General features: G+C 40.0%; 1 pseudogene; it reads left to right on the top strand.

Annotated features, from left to right (window-relative positions):
* The first annotated feature begins 991 nt into the window (after positions 1-991).
* LOC127121680 (uncharacterized) lies at positions 992-1,840 on the top strand (annotated as a pseudogene).
* The last annotated feature ends 15,034 nt before the right edge of the window (positions 1,841-16,874 follow it).

Below are 16,874 nucleotides of genomic sequence, written 5' to 3'. Positions count from 1 at the left end.
CACATCATGTCATGGGGATTCAGGATCAAAATCCGGGTCCTCTCAGTATTTAATCATCTCCCACTATGATCATATGAAGAGTGTCCTGCTTCATATTCTCTAGTTGAAGATACTTAAATAGGGGCAACTGTCATACCCCGATTTTGACCCTGAATTTTTTCATTTTTTTATTTTTATTTGACACTTGGCCTAAAATTCATTTGCATACATTCATTCCCAAATCCATTTTTTTTATTGATAGACATGGGTCATTATCTAGCTTCTTGATCATGGTGTTTTTATTATAAAATGGATTTTTATTATTTGACTCTTTTTAACTTTCAATTTGATTTTAATTTCGAAATTAAGTTTAAATCCAAATTTCAATTTAATCTTAATTATTTATTTTACTAATGATTCAAACTCTAATTGATTTTAATTTCCAAATGAATGTTAGAGTTGATATCAAAGTAATTTTAATGAATTATAGATTAATTTGATTTTTAATTTGGTTTTTGCTGATTTGTTATTATTATTTAAATTGATATGTAGACTAGTCTTGGATTATTCCTAAAAGTCCATATCCATTTTATAATCAAATATCCAATAACCCAACTTTTTTTTAAAAATCCATATCCAAAATCCATATCCATTTTCACTATCCATTTGGAACCAATTTAAACCATAACCATCCAAATAGTTATACATTCCATACTGTCAACTACATTTTCATTCATACATTCCATACTGTCAACTACATTTTCATTCATACATTCCATACAATCAACTACATTTTCATTCATAACTTTCCATACAATATCCAATAAACCTTCCATTTAAATTCAGAACTGCCATACAAAGTCAATTCATCACGTTCCATACAAAATAAAATGCCATAAATGTTCCATTACATTTCTATCCTCCTCCTCTCATGGTCCGATTCCAACCAATCTCCATTTAGGATCCGACCCGAATTGGTCCCCATCGATGCCGAATTCATCTCTACCGTCGAATGTTAAGAGTTCGTGGAACAAAGAAAGACCTGATTCAAGATAGTTCCTCAGAAGAGTTTTGTCTCATTGTGCCCGGTGTCATTGCCCGTTGTGATGGCTCTGTTGTTCAGAATATGCTGCAGAAGTGGTTTGAAGAAGCCAATCCTCAATTTCGGAATCAAAAGCAAGAGAACCAAGATTCAGAATTTCGGAATCAAAAGAGGATTTTGAAAATTCTCAAGTAAAGTTACCTGTCTAGTTGTGGAATATTGTCAACGTTATTATTGTGCATTGGCTGTTGGAGACAATGCTGTGATTTCAGCATATAGACTTTCTGAGGACAAAGGCAGGTCTTTAGTGGGAGCTGTCTTGCCTAAAGTTGTACCAGCAACATTTTCCACTATAGCTTCATTTTCTAAATTTGATTTGACGGAGTGAAAATACTTCTCCACAGAAATCACCAAAGAAATCAGAGGTGAAACTGACATGTATAAAGGATCATCCTAGGAAAGGTGAAAAGCTTACCTTATCACCAAGTGGTACATTGGCTGCTATAACCGGTTCACTCGGTCGCATATTGCTGCTAGATACTCAAGCACTTGTGGGGGTGCGCCTTTGGAAGGGATATAGGGATGCCAGCTGTTTTATTCATGGAGATGTTGGTAAATAAAGATACAGCCTCAACAAGCTCCACTTATTCTGAACCGATGAAGAGTGATTACTGCTTGTGTTTGGCTATTCATGCTCCCAGAAAAGGAATTATTGAGATATGGCAAATGAGAACTGGACCACGTCTTAGAACAATTACATGTGCAAAAGGTAGCAAGGTGTTGCAACCCTCCTGTAGGTTTGGTGTTAGCAATGTCTAGTGCATTTGGCAATCGTATGCTGAAGCCATTTGTTGTAGCAGAACCTGAGATCCAGGAGCAGAAGATAGAGAAGAAACCGGGTACGAAACCAAGGTCGGGCAAAGCATAACAAATGCAACCAAACCCTGAGAAATTCAAACTCAAACCATAAAAAAGGAGAATAAGAGAATCAACAATAAGAAAGAAAAAACTTTTAAGTTATCACCTTCTGTGGATATCCCAACATTAAAATTGGAATTAATGATCAACTAAGAAAGAGATTTGCTCTTTCAGAAGCCGTGGAAGCATCAGGCGACAAAACTCTCAGAATGATGAAGTAGGTGAATTGACGTGTTTTGAACTTTTGGAAGCTCTAGAGCTTAGCCGACGTCTGTTTTTAATGAGTTATGTACATTGGTTCACCTTTGCTTAGTCCCTTTGAGTCACGAGAATCTGCAAGAAAAAACATCAGAAGCTTTTGGCAGGGTATTGATGTTGGACTTAGTAATTCGAAATGAAGATAAGCTCCCTTACCATGAGCTTAGATGGCGAGGGAATTCTGCAAACTTGCTGTTGGCTGAAAAGATGATTTATGCAAATACAAATACACTAGAAGCAGCCTTACGATTCCTTTTAGCCCGGGCATAGTTCCAACTTTTTGCGGTGACTTGCAGCATAGCACATGAGATACCTATCCACACGAGGTTGAAGACTTTGCAACTGATGCATTATTCCTGGGCTTGTGGCCTTGATAAGAACACTGCTCTTCATTGTGCTGTTTCAGTATAGGTTGAAAATGATGTTGATGATGTTGCTGCCCAAGATTCTGTCACAAAATTCTCGGAAAAAACATGGCCGGTAGAAACTGAGTTAGCAGAACAAATTTTGATGGACAAGGAAGTTGAAATTTATTTTTCCTAAGACAGAAGTAGGACAGTAAATATTAGTACCACAATCTTAATGGAACTCCTTTCATCCCTTTGTGAAGAAACTTGGCCTGCAGAATGTGTGTACACCTTTCTGAATAGGTATGTTGCTACACCTTCCTTGTTCGAGATCAGTAGTGATTTACTAGCGGATGATGTCTCCCATATTCTTGAAAAAGAAAGTCCTGTCAAATCAAGCTTGCATTCCAAGAATGTTGTTGTGGCTACAATGACATCAAGTGGCAAATCTGTTTGCTACAACCTGCCTGTTCTAGAAGAGTTGCTTAAGAATTCATCCTCATGTGCGTTGTACATATTTCCAACAAAGGCATTAGCTCAAGATCAACTAAGGTCTTTGTTACACATGACAAAAGAATTTGATGCCGACTTAAATATTGGTATATATGATGGTGACGCTTCTCATAGCAAAAGGACATGCTAGCAGGTGCTTCCAACCTTTATGCTCACAAACCAAACTCAGTATGTCCTCCTGCAACATCAAACACAATGAGTTTCTGCATAAATTTACTAAAATTTACCAAGTTTCGATGAATTGGATGGCATGGGCAAAGAAGAAGTCTACCGTAAGTAAATGTCGGCATGATTACTATCGCCAAGCTATGCTCTCAGTTGGACATCCTTTGGGTTCTTGATCCCGTCGCTGTTTCCACCTTGTCGCTCCGATTTGATGCTTGCGTCCAGCTTTTTATACTCAAACCCACTGTTATCAGAGGAAATGGTTCTGAAATTATGGCTCTTCCTTCCTCCCATGAATCCTCCACATCCAAGGGTGCAGACAGTACTCATGATTCAATGGATGCGGTTGAAGCAGCAAAGTTGTTGGCGCTCACAATGGGGTGGCGTTGATGCAAAAAAATAAATAAATTATTACAGCATTAACACAAGAAAAGTCAAAGCATCTCCTACTCCGAGTCCAAAGGCGGTTGCCAACGTAACCCCAATCTCAGAAACAAGATCAAGAAAGTCACTGCAGTAAAAGGAGCAAATTAATTAGTAAAAATGCAAAAATCTAGAATTTCCCAATTTGGGATTAAGGCAAAAGCGATCAGAAAAAGCTAAGTTCAGAGTACCCTTTCCGAATTACAGCATCAAACAGGGCCAATCCAGTACTGAGCACAAAAAAGTGTTTTGGCATTTTCTTCTTTGAGCTCTAGAGACCGAATTTGAAACCCTAATCTGAAGCATAAAAGGAGAGAAAGAGAAATCAGTGGAGAGGACGAAAAATTAACAACAAAAAAATTGAGAGAGGGAGGCGGATTTGAAAAAACGGAGCAAACAGAACCCTAAATCTAAAAAATCAAAAACAAACCTATTTGGGAGAGGGAAGGAGCGAGGTTGAGCCGTCATTACCGTCTTCACCACCGGAGGTGAGCTCTCTTTTGCCTCAGCCTTTGTTTTTTGTATGATTCGAGAGTGATTGAGAGAAAGGGTTGAGGTCGAGGATGGATTGATTGAGGGAGATGAGCGAAGCGATTGAGGATGTGAGGGAGAGACGCGATTGAGAGAGAGGGCTGTGGGTTAGATTATGAGTCGAGAGAAGAGCGTTTGAGAGAGAGGTTCGTGAACGAGATATGGAGAGGCGGTTTCGAGAGAGAGCGAGATATGGAGAGGCGATGGAGAGTTTGAAAGATGAGTTCGTGAGGGCGTTTGGGGTTGTGAGAAGCGCAGAGTGAGAGAGACGGATCCATTTTGTTTTTCTTTCCTTATTTTCTTTTTTTCAATTTATTATTAAACAGAGTAAGTAGTTTTAAAAAACATTAAGAAAAAAGAGATTCCTTTAATTTTCCTATGTTAGTTAGTTGTTAAATGTTTTAGGTTTCCAATTTATTCCTCATTGTAAACCCAACAGCCATGCGGCTGGGTTTAATTACCAGTAGACCAACAATTTTCTTTTATTTTAGTTTTTTTATTTTAATCCTTTTTTTAATTTATCTTAGTTTATATATTTAAGTTAGTCTTAAAATAACAATTAGTTAGTAGGTGGTCTGGTGGAGGGGAGTGATGTCTAGGTCTTTAGTGTAGTGGGTTCGATACTCTTAGGTGTAGTTTTTCTTTCTTTTAATATTTTCTTTTATATTTATGCTTTATTATTCATATTTCTTTTTTTATTATTGTTTAATAATATAGATTTGTTTTTTCTTTTAATTGCATCATGCATTCGAAACCATTTTTTAACTTATAAAAATCATATTTTCTCGATTTAATATCGAGCCCTTTTTCACACCCTTGTAAGTCGATTGCTTTTTTTAAAGCATCGCCGTCAACCTCACATAGCTTACTCTTGGGCTTTCTTACAATGAGCCGGTTCTCTTGCACTTACACTCATGCATTATTGGTTGTTTGGGCCCGATTTAATTATTTTATGATTTGTTAATCCCCATTTAACAAGATGTACCCCACTCCCCCGATGTGTAATAATTTGGTACTGTTTTATTTCTTTATTACTTGACTGTTTAGTTAGCTACTAACACAAGAATAAAATCAACAATTTCAAAAAAGATCAAAAATAAGACTCGATCCAATGTCAGGTATTTTCTCAATAAACAAATCAATCCATTTCTTCACCTCATTCTATTCCATTCAAAAAAAAAACTTCATCAAATGCTTGATCCAACGTCAAGCCATTTTCATAATAAAAACTCAAAAATATTAATCCCTATCTAAACCCTTTTCAATAAGATGGAAATGGAACGTGGTGTATACCACGCACTCCTGAGACTAGGATTCGAGATGTATATCTCGCCAATCCTAGTTCTCGTCATCATCCAAATTCATCCACTTTGTCTTCTCAAACACTCATTCAAATTTCTCAAACGTCCATCAATACTTGATCTAGGTCAAGTCATTTTTACAAAAAAACTCAAGATACATAATTCTTATTTAACACTTTTCCAATAAAGGTGGAAATGGAACATGGTGTATACCATGCACTCCTGAGGCTAAGATTCGAGACGTATGCCTCGCCAATCTTAACTCTCGCCATCGTCTAAAATTGTCAATGTGGTTTCGTCAAACCCTTTCTCAATCAAATCTAAGATACCTAAATCTTATTTAACACTTTTTCAATAAAGGTGGAAATGGAACATGGTGTATACCATGCACTCCTGAGGTTAAGATTCGAGATGTATGCCTCGCCAATCTTAACTCTCGCCATCGTCTAAAACTGTCAATGCGGTTTCTTCAAATCCTTTCCCAGTCAAATTCCCAAAATACTTAATTCATATCTTAACTTTTTTCAATAAAGATGGAAATGGAACATGGTGTATACCATGCACTCCTGAGGCTAGGATTCGAGATGTATATCTCGCTCATCCAAGTTCTCGCCATCACTCAAAATACATCCAACCAATCAAATTCTTTTCTCGCCGCCGTGCGATTAATCAAAAATATTTTTTCATAAATGAAAGGTATATTGTCTTAAGATGATACAAAACATTGTTTCGGCCACGATTGTTGAGTAGAGATAAATGACGCTTTTCCGAATGTAGATTTGTAAATCCGTTCGATGTGTGGTATGCGTTCACTCCTCATCTGTTTTGGGTAAAATAATGTTTTCGTCGATTAATACAATATAGCTTTCGCTAAAAATCGACCAACAAACAAACATTTTTCTACCCAGAACTACGTAAGCCTTGATTTCTCTTTTGAGATACGTAGGAGCAGGATTCATAAATCTTGTCAGGCCCACTAATAAAAAACTTAGGTTTAGTCCTTCGTTAAAAAAAATCCAAAAACATCTTCTCTTTTCTTTTGATTCTATTTATTCTTTCCCACCTAATAATCTGAAAAGCCTAACATTTCAAACTAACATTAACGCACACAACTGACCTAATGGTTCCCGTTGAGTACAACGGACGTGAGGGGTGCTAATACCTTCCCCTTGCGTAATCGACTCCCGAACCCTGATATTGGTTGCGATGACCATATCTTATCCTTTCTTTTGTCTTGGGTTTTATCGATATTTCCCCTTTCCTTTTTAGGAATAAATAAAGTTCGGTGGCGACTCTGTTCAGTCCATCATTGCGAGCGTGCGATCACGCTTCGCTTTGAAGTCGTATCCCCATTTTTTTCGAGGTGCGACATTCACCAAGGTGGAATTACACCATGTGCCGAGAGAAGAAAATCCTTTGGCAGATGCTTTGGCTACTCTGGCCGCTTTGATTAAAGTGCAATGGTGGAATCAATTTCCTAGTGTTGAGGTGGGACGGTTGGATAGACCGACTTATGTGTTTGCTGTCGAAATAGGGCCTGATGATGAAAAGCCGTGGTATTATGACATCAAGCGTTATCTAGAAACCCAAGAGTATCCCGAGGGAGCGTCTAAGAAGGACCGAAAGACTCTGAGAAGGTTGGCCATGGCGTTCTATCTGAATAAAGATGGGGTTTTGTACAAGAGGAATTTTGATTGGGTTTTGCTCAGATGTGTTGATGACAAAGAAGCAAGCCAATTGATGAAAGAGGTGCATGAGGGATCGTTTGGTACCCACGCCAGTGGGAATGCGATGGTGAAAAAGTTGCTAAGGGCTGGATATTATTGGATGACAATAGAGGCTCAGTGTTTCAATTTCATGCGGAGATGTCATAAATGCCAGATTTATGCTGACAAGGTGCACGTGCCTCCAAATCCTTTGAGTTTGATGTCATCTCCATGGCCGTTTGCTATGTGGGGAATTGATATGATTGGAAAGATCGAGCCTACTGCTTCGAATGGACACTGGTTCATATTAGTGGCTATTGATTACTTCACCAAGTGGGTGGAAGCGGCATCGTATGCAAACGTGACAAAACAGGTCGTGGCCAGGTTTCTGAAAAGAGACATCATTTGCAGATATGGGGTTCCCGAAAGAATCATTACTGATAATGGTTCTAATCTCAACAACAAGATGATGGTGGAACTGTGCCGGAAGTTCAAGATCGAGCATCACAATTCTTCTCCTTATCGTCCAAAGATGAATGGGGCGGTCGAGGCGGCTAATAAGAATATTAAGAAGATTGTGCAAAAAATGGTCGTAACCTATAAGGATTGGCACGAGATGTTGCCGTTTGCATTGCATGGGTATCGAACCTCAGTGCGTATGTCTACTGGGGCAACGCCTTTCTCGCTGGTGTATGGGATGGAAGCTGTGCTACCAGTTGAGGTCCAGATTCCGTCATTGAGAGTCCTGATGGATGTGAAATTGGAAGAGGCTGAATGGGTAAGGACTCGGTATGAAGAGTTGAGCCTGATTGAGGAAAAGAGGCTGGTAGCCATTTGTCATGGGCAGTTGTACCAGCAGCGAGTGAAGCGTGCTTTTGACCGAAAGGTGCGACCTCGTGTGTACCATGTGGGAGATATGGTGTTAAAAAGGATCCTTCCTCCTCAGAACGATCGTCGGGGCAAGTGGACACCCAATTAGGAAGGTCCATTGGTGGTCAAGAAGGTTTTCTCTGGTGGAGCCTTGTTGTTGACGACCATGGATGGTGAGGATTTTCCATCCCCTGTAAATGCGGACACAGTTAAAAAATACTTCGTATAAAAGACCCGCTGGACGAAAAGAATAAAATAGTCCAGGCAAAAATGGGCCTCCCGGCGAACCAGAATAAAAATGAAAAATGTTCGGGCAAAAATTAGGGATAAAAAAAAAATTGTACACCCGGCAAGTCGAAAACCCTACAAGGGTGACTTGGGCAAAAAAGGGTATCCCGGTGGACTGAAAACCCGAAAGGGAGGTCCAGGAAAAAGAGGGAATGAAACGAACAACTGCGTCTAGCGTGGTCGTTTGTCCTTTGGATATGACACATCGATAATCTGAAAGCGGAGATCGGTCGGAAGCGTCTTGTTTCGGAAGGTAGAAAGTGCGGAGAGTCTTGAGGACATATGGGTTGTAACCGGGTTGGAACTCGATGAGATCACGGGTTCACATTGCCACTAGGATAGATTTTCCTTTTGGTGCGCAATTACCTCTTTTCAGGGATTGTTTCCGGTGTATCTCTCAGTTACGAGCCACCTTTCTCAATCAATAAAATGCATATTCAGTCAAATAATTTTGTTTTTGTTTTCATTACCGCTTTGATTGCAAAAACATCTGTTTATTTTGATAAAGAATCTTTGCATTTTTGAGACATAGGGGTCTTTCCCAATGCATGCTTAGAGGATTGAAACTTGAAATCTTATTCGGAAGGTAGAGTGACCTGGATGTTGAAATTTTGGCACGCCTGGGGCACGTTTTATCTAACGATCTCTTTTGCAGGTGCTGTTGGTTTATTTTCACTCACTTGCAGGTTGTGATATGAAGCGTTTTTGACAAAAGATTCCTTTGAAATCCGATCAGGGATGAGGAATTAAAGGATGGTGTAAAGACGACGAAAGAATTGCGAAGATCCTAAAGGGTTAATCAAGAAGACTCTTCAAAGTCTGAAGAAGTGGAAAGTTGACATTGTGGTTAGATGGTGAATGCCAGTGTTCGGCGAGTCGACGGGTGTTCCGTGCTAGGTATTCCGTATTTCCCCGGCAGGGGTGTGCGTTGGAAGTTTCCCCAGTAAAGTCCCCAAGAGGATCGAGTTCAGTAGAGGTCATCCCTAGTGAGGATTGTCCTTTCCCCAGCAGCAGTGTTATCTCAAGCAGGGTTGGAGATTGGAGCGATATCGAGTTCCTCAGTAGAGTTACTCGTGTCGTCCCCTGAGGGGGATATTTTTTATGCATTCATCGTTTAGAGAAGCATAGCATATTGCATAGCAAATTGCGTAGCATTTCCATGGTTATGGAGCATTACGCTGTAAAACTCATGCATCAGCATTGCAAGCATAAACTAGTCTCGAGTCGTGGTTACCGTTTGAGAATTGGTCTAGCAGGGTTGGTGAAGATGTTACTCTGAGGAGTTTGGCATCGTGATTTTGAGCCAACAAAGTATTCCCCAGTAGTGCGATATTGGAGGAAGCGATTCCGTCGTTCGGAGATGGAAATGAAGATTGGAGAATGTTACGTGATCAGCGCGGAGATCGGGGTCCATCAGGAGAAAAGGAGACGCAGAGTGTCTTCTAGAGAACGGGGTTCAAATGGAGAACGGGGTTCTTTGTTTGGCAGTAAAATCAAAGAAGTTTCTAGGGGTTCAAGAAAAGCAAAAATATTAATAATTCCCAGCGGAGCGCAAATTGTTCGTTTGTTCTTGGTATTCAACCACTTTTCGCCCTGATCATCTGAAAGCCGAGGCTGTTCATATCGACAGGTTCACGGTGGGTTGAATAGGGGCAGCCTGTTCGTGGCTTATCTTTATTATTCCCAGCAGGGGTCGTTGGCCCACGTGCCGCCTCAATGATCACTTTCCTTATTTCTGCCGATGCTGGCAGGCATGAGAAAATCCCCAGCAGAAGTGGCATTCAGGCCAATTTTCCGGTATTCAGACCGAAGTGGCATTCAGGCCAGTTTTTCGGTATTCAGACCGAAGTGGCATTCAGGCCAATTTTCCGATGTTCAGATCGAAGAAGTTTCTGACATTCAGGTCGATGCAACTTGTGGTATTCAGGCCAGGTTTCTGGTATTCAGACCGAAGTGGCATTCAGGCCAATTTTCCGATGTTCAGATCGAAGAAGTTTCCGACATTCAGGTCGATGCAACTTGTGGCATTCAGGCCAGCTTTCCGGTATTCAGACCGAAGTGGCATTCAGGCCAATTTTCCGATGTTCAGGTCGAAGAAGTTTCTGATATTCAGGTCGACGCAACTTGTGGCATTCAGGCCGGTCTCTCGGTGTTCAGACCGATATTAATAATCTCATATCTTCCGATGCTCAGATCGAAGTCATTTCCAGTATTCAGACTAATGAGCGGCATTCAGGCCATGGTTATTTCTGTGTACCATTTATTTTGGTATCTAGGTTAACATTCTTTTTCGGTATTCAGACCGACTCTCACCGTACCAGACGGATTCTTCTTTCAGGACCACCTCTTTTCCGATTCTGACAGGCATTATTACTTAATTTCCAGTGGAGTGCAAATTGTTCGTTTGTTCTTGGTATTCAACCACTCTTCACCCTGATCATCTGAAAGCCGAGGCTGTTCATATCGACAGGTTCATAGTGGATTGAATAGGGGCAGCTGTAACACCTCAAAATTTGTCCTCCTCTTCTTGAGACTAGCTTGACACATTGCATTTCATGCTTAGAGCATTAGGCATTGCATTTTGCATATCATAGGGAAATAAGGAGGTCATCCTCCAAAATCTTTTCAAAAGATGGAGAAATTACATGATTCAAGCCTGAGGGTCTCTATGAATTGATTATCAACCATCTGAGGGTATGGGCTCTAACTAGGGCTTCTTGATTCTTCAAAGGTCTTGAGCATCATCTTATCTGCAAGGATATATCACCATCATCATGGTTCTATCATCATCAAGGGTTTCATAGTTCATTCTCAAGTTCCTTTGGATTAGGATTGTGACCTCTAGTCAACCTTAATCAATGCAGTTCTTCCAACTAGGGTTTCTCAAAGAGATGAGGTATTTTCTTGGGATGAGGATCACATGATTGTTATAAGGAGCTCACATGAGCTAGGGTGTCATTTTTGAGCAATTTCCCCAAGTGGTAGAGGCTCAAGTGGATCAAGGCATTTCAAGGTCATCTGAGGACCAAAAAGTCAACTGTGCAGTCAACTGAGGGCTATGAGGTGGGGAAATGAGTTGAGACACCTCAATCATGTTCAAAAGAGGTCCATTCATCATTTCAAACATCCATCTTGGAGATTCGGAGGTCATGGCAAAAGTTACCAAAAATGGAAAGTCACCTGTAATTCAAAGTTTCCAAATTTGGCAAGTTTTTGGTCCACTTTCAACTTGACTTTTCAATATCAAAGATGTTTCAAATGGATATTTTGTGAACATGAAAGTTGTAGATCTTTGTCTCCCCTTTCTAAAAAGCCCTAATTCATGTCCATATGATGAGTGGTTGAGGAGTTATGGTCATTTGATCACAAAGTGTGCATGGAAATTCAAAATGGCATAACTTTTGATACAATGCTCCAAATTGGTTCATTCTTTTTTTCAAAATGCTTCTCATGTGCAAGGAATCCCAAAATGATATTATTTGACTCAATTGTGCAAGAGGAATCATGGTCTAAAATCGCATTATTTCACATTGGTTCAAAGGATGGTATCATGCTAAAAATCAATATTCACAAGGAATCAAGGCAAAGTTTCAACTCAGCATGCTCCAAAGACCATATTTGAGTGAATTGGAAGCCTTGCATGGGAGAGTGTACGTGGATTATGGCCATGAAGTGTCATTATTCATTTTTTGCAATTGGTTTAATAATTCACTAATCATGTTTAGTGAAGGTCTAATTTGGTTTTCAGCATCATTAGCATGAAGTATAAATACCAAAACCCTAGCCATAACTAACAATTCAGATCTGAAAATTCAAAACTCTCCAATTTCTCTCTCTTCGAATTTTGATTTTCTCCACACAAACATAAAAAATTCTTGCATATTCTTGATCATCATGCTTCATTGAGCAAGAATCATCCACTGTTTTGAGCAATTCAGCTAGATTTCGAGCAGTTCATGTGCACTCTCATGTTGATGGAATTTGAAAATTGAAGTAGATCCAGGTGGTTTCAACTGATTCTCTTTACACAAAGCTTCAAGGCAAGGTCAAAGGAGTAGATCTGGAGTTGTAGAGCGCTTGAGAGCACGATTTCAAAAACCTCCATTCCAAGGTGACTCAAAATTCACTCTCTCTTTTTGCTGTTTTTAGGTCATAGACGTGTAGATCTTGATTAGTAGAGCTTGTAGATATGATTAGATTTGATTTTGGTTGATTATTGAGCATGTTATGTGAACTGAAAGTTTTGATCATGAAAATGTTTCTCTTCGATCCGTGCAATATAGGAAGAATTAGAATGAATTGATTTGATATTTGGATTCTGTGTGAGAGGACGGTTCGAATGGTACCGGTCTTATTGATTTCTGGAAATTTTTGGTTGTCGCCGCCGTGCTTGTGGTCGGAGAAGACGACCGGAGACTGTAGCTCCGGCGTCTGTAATTTGTTAGGGTTTGTGCCATGTGTGTGCTGCGTGGAAGCCTGCGTGGAAGGTTGATTGGTTACGAATGCCTTGACCAAAGCCACGCGTGTAGTTGACTGGCGACTGGGCGCTGAGTCAATTAATGAAGCGCTGCGTTTTGATGTTTTAAATGTGGACCGTTGATCATGCTTGCGCGCCACATCCAATGGTTGATGTTTATTCTGAGTTTATTTGAATATTTGAATTTCCCTCCATTTCCATTTAATAATTCAATTATTTTGGTTGTTTTGAAAAAAATCATAAAAAATACAAAAATAGTCCAATTTAATCCCAATTTTTTTTCATAGTTTTGTATGGATGTCTACTTCTTTTTGGTATTAATTTCATGAATTGTTGATGTCTGGATTTTTATTTGTGAATTTTTGAATTGACATTGTGCTATTTTGACCTATTGTGTTCAATGCATTGTGAAATTCTCTATGTTGAGCCATTTGATCCAATTCTTTGCATGCTTGACATTCATACATGATGTGAATTTTTGATCACTGGTTTGGAATTTTTCTCATATGTTATCATCACTTTTGACACATAGAGAAAAGTGTGACAATTTGTGTCACATTTTTGACATTGAATTGTTGCATTTTTGTTCACCTTGCATTTGCATCATTCTGGATTTGATCTTTTGCATATTGGACATTCATGACATGAGGAACTTGTACAAAAAATCTCAAAGTCATTGCATACATTTCTGATTTGATGTGAATTTTCTAAGATGGAAGTCCATTTTGTGCACATTTTTGGTCCTTGCATTACATAGACCATTTGAGGCATTTGATTATTATTTTGATGCTGGTCCTTTTGAGGACATTAGATGGATTGTTTGAATATGCATTGTGTAAAAGATTGGGTTCTGTTTTGGTCATTTGATTTGGTTTTGAATCTAGTCTTTGCACTAGTGTTTTGTACATAAGCTAACTTTGTTTTGTGTTTCAGGTTTGGACATTTAGCATTGATGGTTGATTTGTTCTCACTTGTGAGATGCAAATGAATTTGAGTTCTAACATATGTTTGTTTTGTAGGATTTTAAGTGATGTGGTGAACCTATGAGCCCATTTGAGTGCTTGGGCATTGTGCATTGAATTGTGTAACTGTTGGAAAGTTTCACTGTTTGTCTGTTGGTTTAATAACTGAAGTACTAACTGGTTAGTCTTTGTACAGGTACCTTAGTTGCTTGCTTGCTTTTGCTCTTGCTTGAGCATTGGATTGTGGTTGACACACCACTCAGGTAGTTAGCTTCTTACTTCATGTAGTCTGGAAGTCCTGTCACTTTTTTGGCAGGCATTTTGCTGGCAAGTCCTCCTTCAGAGGCTCTGTTTGTGTTTGTTTAACATTGTGCCCAAAGACCTCCAAGGAGAGGCATGTGTTATTTGATAAGACCTCCAAGAGAAGAGGCAATTGACGGATAAAAGGGATTAGCAGCCAATCCCCCGTTATTCAGTGTGTCGTTCTTTATGCTCGCACTACGTGCTGATGCTTATGAACATGTGCTCTAGATCTTTGTACAGTGTCTGTCAAGTGGAAAAGGATCCCACTTTCTGGATCCCCACGCTTTCTGTGTCATGAGCTCACCCTGGCCAGGGTTAAGAGCTATGAGGTCTCATCCTCATTACCATTTTGATCTGCTCACCCTGACGTTCAATGTTAGTGGTTAAGAGCTATAGATTACCCCTTACAGTTTGGCTTGTTTGTCGAGGTTGATATGACCCCTCTTGACTAAAGCCCACCCATTGTTTGGGCCTCTTGTATGGATATAGTGTGTGATGCTTGTTCACTTGTGCTGGTGTGTTTATCTGCTTTTTGTGCTGGTGTGTTTATCTGCTTTCCTCTTCTCATCTCCATTTCTGTAGGAGTTGTATGGTTGATTTCTGAGGAAGTTGAATGCATGTTAGAGACCTCAACTTAGGGATGTTTGATTGCATGACAACTATTAGGCTCGAGTCTTAGTCTCCCTATTAGTTTGTTGTCTCCCTGGTCTCTGGTTAGGAGAGTGTTTTACCCCTGTTCAGGGGAACTACGTCGCCCTGATTCTCATACCAGATGAGATACGTAGGCAGGAGGTTGCGAGCAATCTCTCCGGGCACCCTTTTTATTTTTTGCTGTGTTGTCTTGTGTGTGTCCACCCTCTCCTTTGTTTTGGCGTGAGTATTTGTTTGTTCAGCGTGGACATGTGAGGTATGTTTATACCTTGGGGGATTTCTTCTGTTATTCATTTGGGGTTCATCTTCGGGGTTCATTTATGACGGTTGTCATTCATATTAGGGTTCATCCTTGGGGTTCATTTGTGACGTTTGTGATGATTATTCACTTGGGGTTCATCTTTGGGGTTCATCTTTGGATATTTGGTTACCTTGTTGGGGTTCATTCTGATAACCTTTTTCTTTGGTGTTCGCTGATTAGCGTTGGTTATTGTTAGGAGTCGGATATAAGTCCATGTATTGGCATTCTGTTTCCTGTTTGTTTGTTATTGTTAGGAGTCAGATATAAGTCCATGTATTGGCATTCTGTTTCCTTGTTTGTCATTGTTGGGAGTTAGGCGTAAGTCCATGTATTGGCATTTTGTTTCCTTTTGAGTGTTTCTTTTGACGTCTCAGCGTCCCTTTTTAGTGTCTTGTTTCGGCGTGCATTAGCCGAGCTACGAGTGCTATGATTCTCCTCTGGATAGAGAAGATACGTAGGCATAGGACGCGATGTCCTAGCGAGCATGTCTCCCTTTTCCCCGAACTACGTTGACTCTGATGTTTGTTTCTGACAAACTACGTAGGCCCAGGATGCAACATCCCGCCGAGTCCATTTCCTCCGTCTTCTTTCTTATTTCACCTGTTTATTATTCCAGTTTGGTGCAGTTTTCTTTGAGCAGTTTATTAGCAACCCCTTTCCTTTCCTTTGAGCTATCTTTTGAGCGTGGATCCCGTCGGGTACGGCAGACGTGAGGGGTGCTAACACCTTCCCCTTGCGTAACCGACTCCCGTACCTTGTAATCTCTGGTCGTAAGACCGTTCCTTTCTCTTTCTTAGGTTAGTCCTGCGCTCCCTTTCCGTCATAGGATGAATAGCGTCGGTGGCGGCTCTGTGTTTTTTCCGCCGGTTGTTTTTCGCGTTGCGACACATATGACTACCACATGTGCGCCTATTTTCAAGCTTCTTCGAAAATATCAGTGGTGTGATTGGTCCGAAGATTGCCAGAAAGCTTTTAATAGTATCAAAGAGTATCTGCTTGAGCGTCTGATTCTGTCTCTGCCTGTTAAAGGAAGACCTTTGATCATGTACTTGACTGTGCTTGATGAGAGCATGAGATCTGTTCTGGTTCAGCAAGACGAATTTGGAAAGAAAAAGTATGCAATTTACTACCTTAGTAAGAAATTCACCGACTATGAGACTCGGTATTCTATGCTTGAAAAGACTTGTTGCGCATTAGCTTGGGCAGCTAAGCGTCTGCGTCAGTATATGTTAAATCATACTACTTGGTTGATATCTAAAATGGATCCAATTAAGTACATCTTTGAGAAGCGTGCTTTAACTGGGAGGATTGGCCGTTGGCAGATGTTGTTATCCGAGTATGATATTGAATACTAATCTCAAAAAGCAATTAAAGGTAGTGTCTTGGCTGACCATTTAGCTCACCAACCTATTGAAGATTATCAGTCAGTGTAATATGATTTTCCTGACGAATAGATTTTGTACTTAAAGATGAAAGGTTGTGATGAACCATTGCTTGAAGAAGGACCAAAATCTGGTTCTCGTTGGGGCATGGTATTTAATGGAGCTGTTAATTCATATAGTAATGGCATTGGGGAAGTGATTATTGCTCCTCAAGGAACTCATTTTTCGTTTACAACTAGATTGAGTTTCAAGTGCACAAACAACATGGCTGAGTATGAAGCTTGCATTATGGGGCTTGAAGAGGCCATTGATCTGAGAATCAAATACCTTGATGTCCATGGAGATTCAACTTTGGTTGTGAATCAAATCAAAGGTGAATGGGAGACGAATCAACCCGGTTTGATACCATATAGAGACTATGCGAGGAGGATTGTAACTTTATTTACAAAGGTTGAGT

The sequence above is a fragment of the Lathyrus oleraceus genome, chromosome 2, assembly GCF_024323335.1.
Source record: "Lathyrus oleraceus cultivar Zhongwan6 chromosome 2, CAAS_Psat_ZW6_1.0, whole genome shotgun sequence".
NCBI classification, from domain to species: domain Eukaryota; kingdom Viridiplantae; phylum Streptophyta; class Magnoliopsida; order Fabales; family Fabaceae; genus Lathyrus; species Lathyrus oleraceus.
This window is presented reverse-complemented; position numbering and strand designations above follow the sequence as displayed.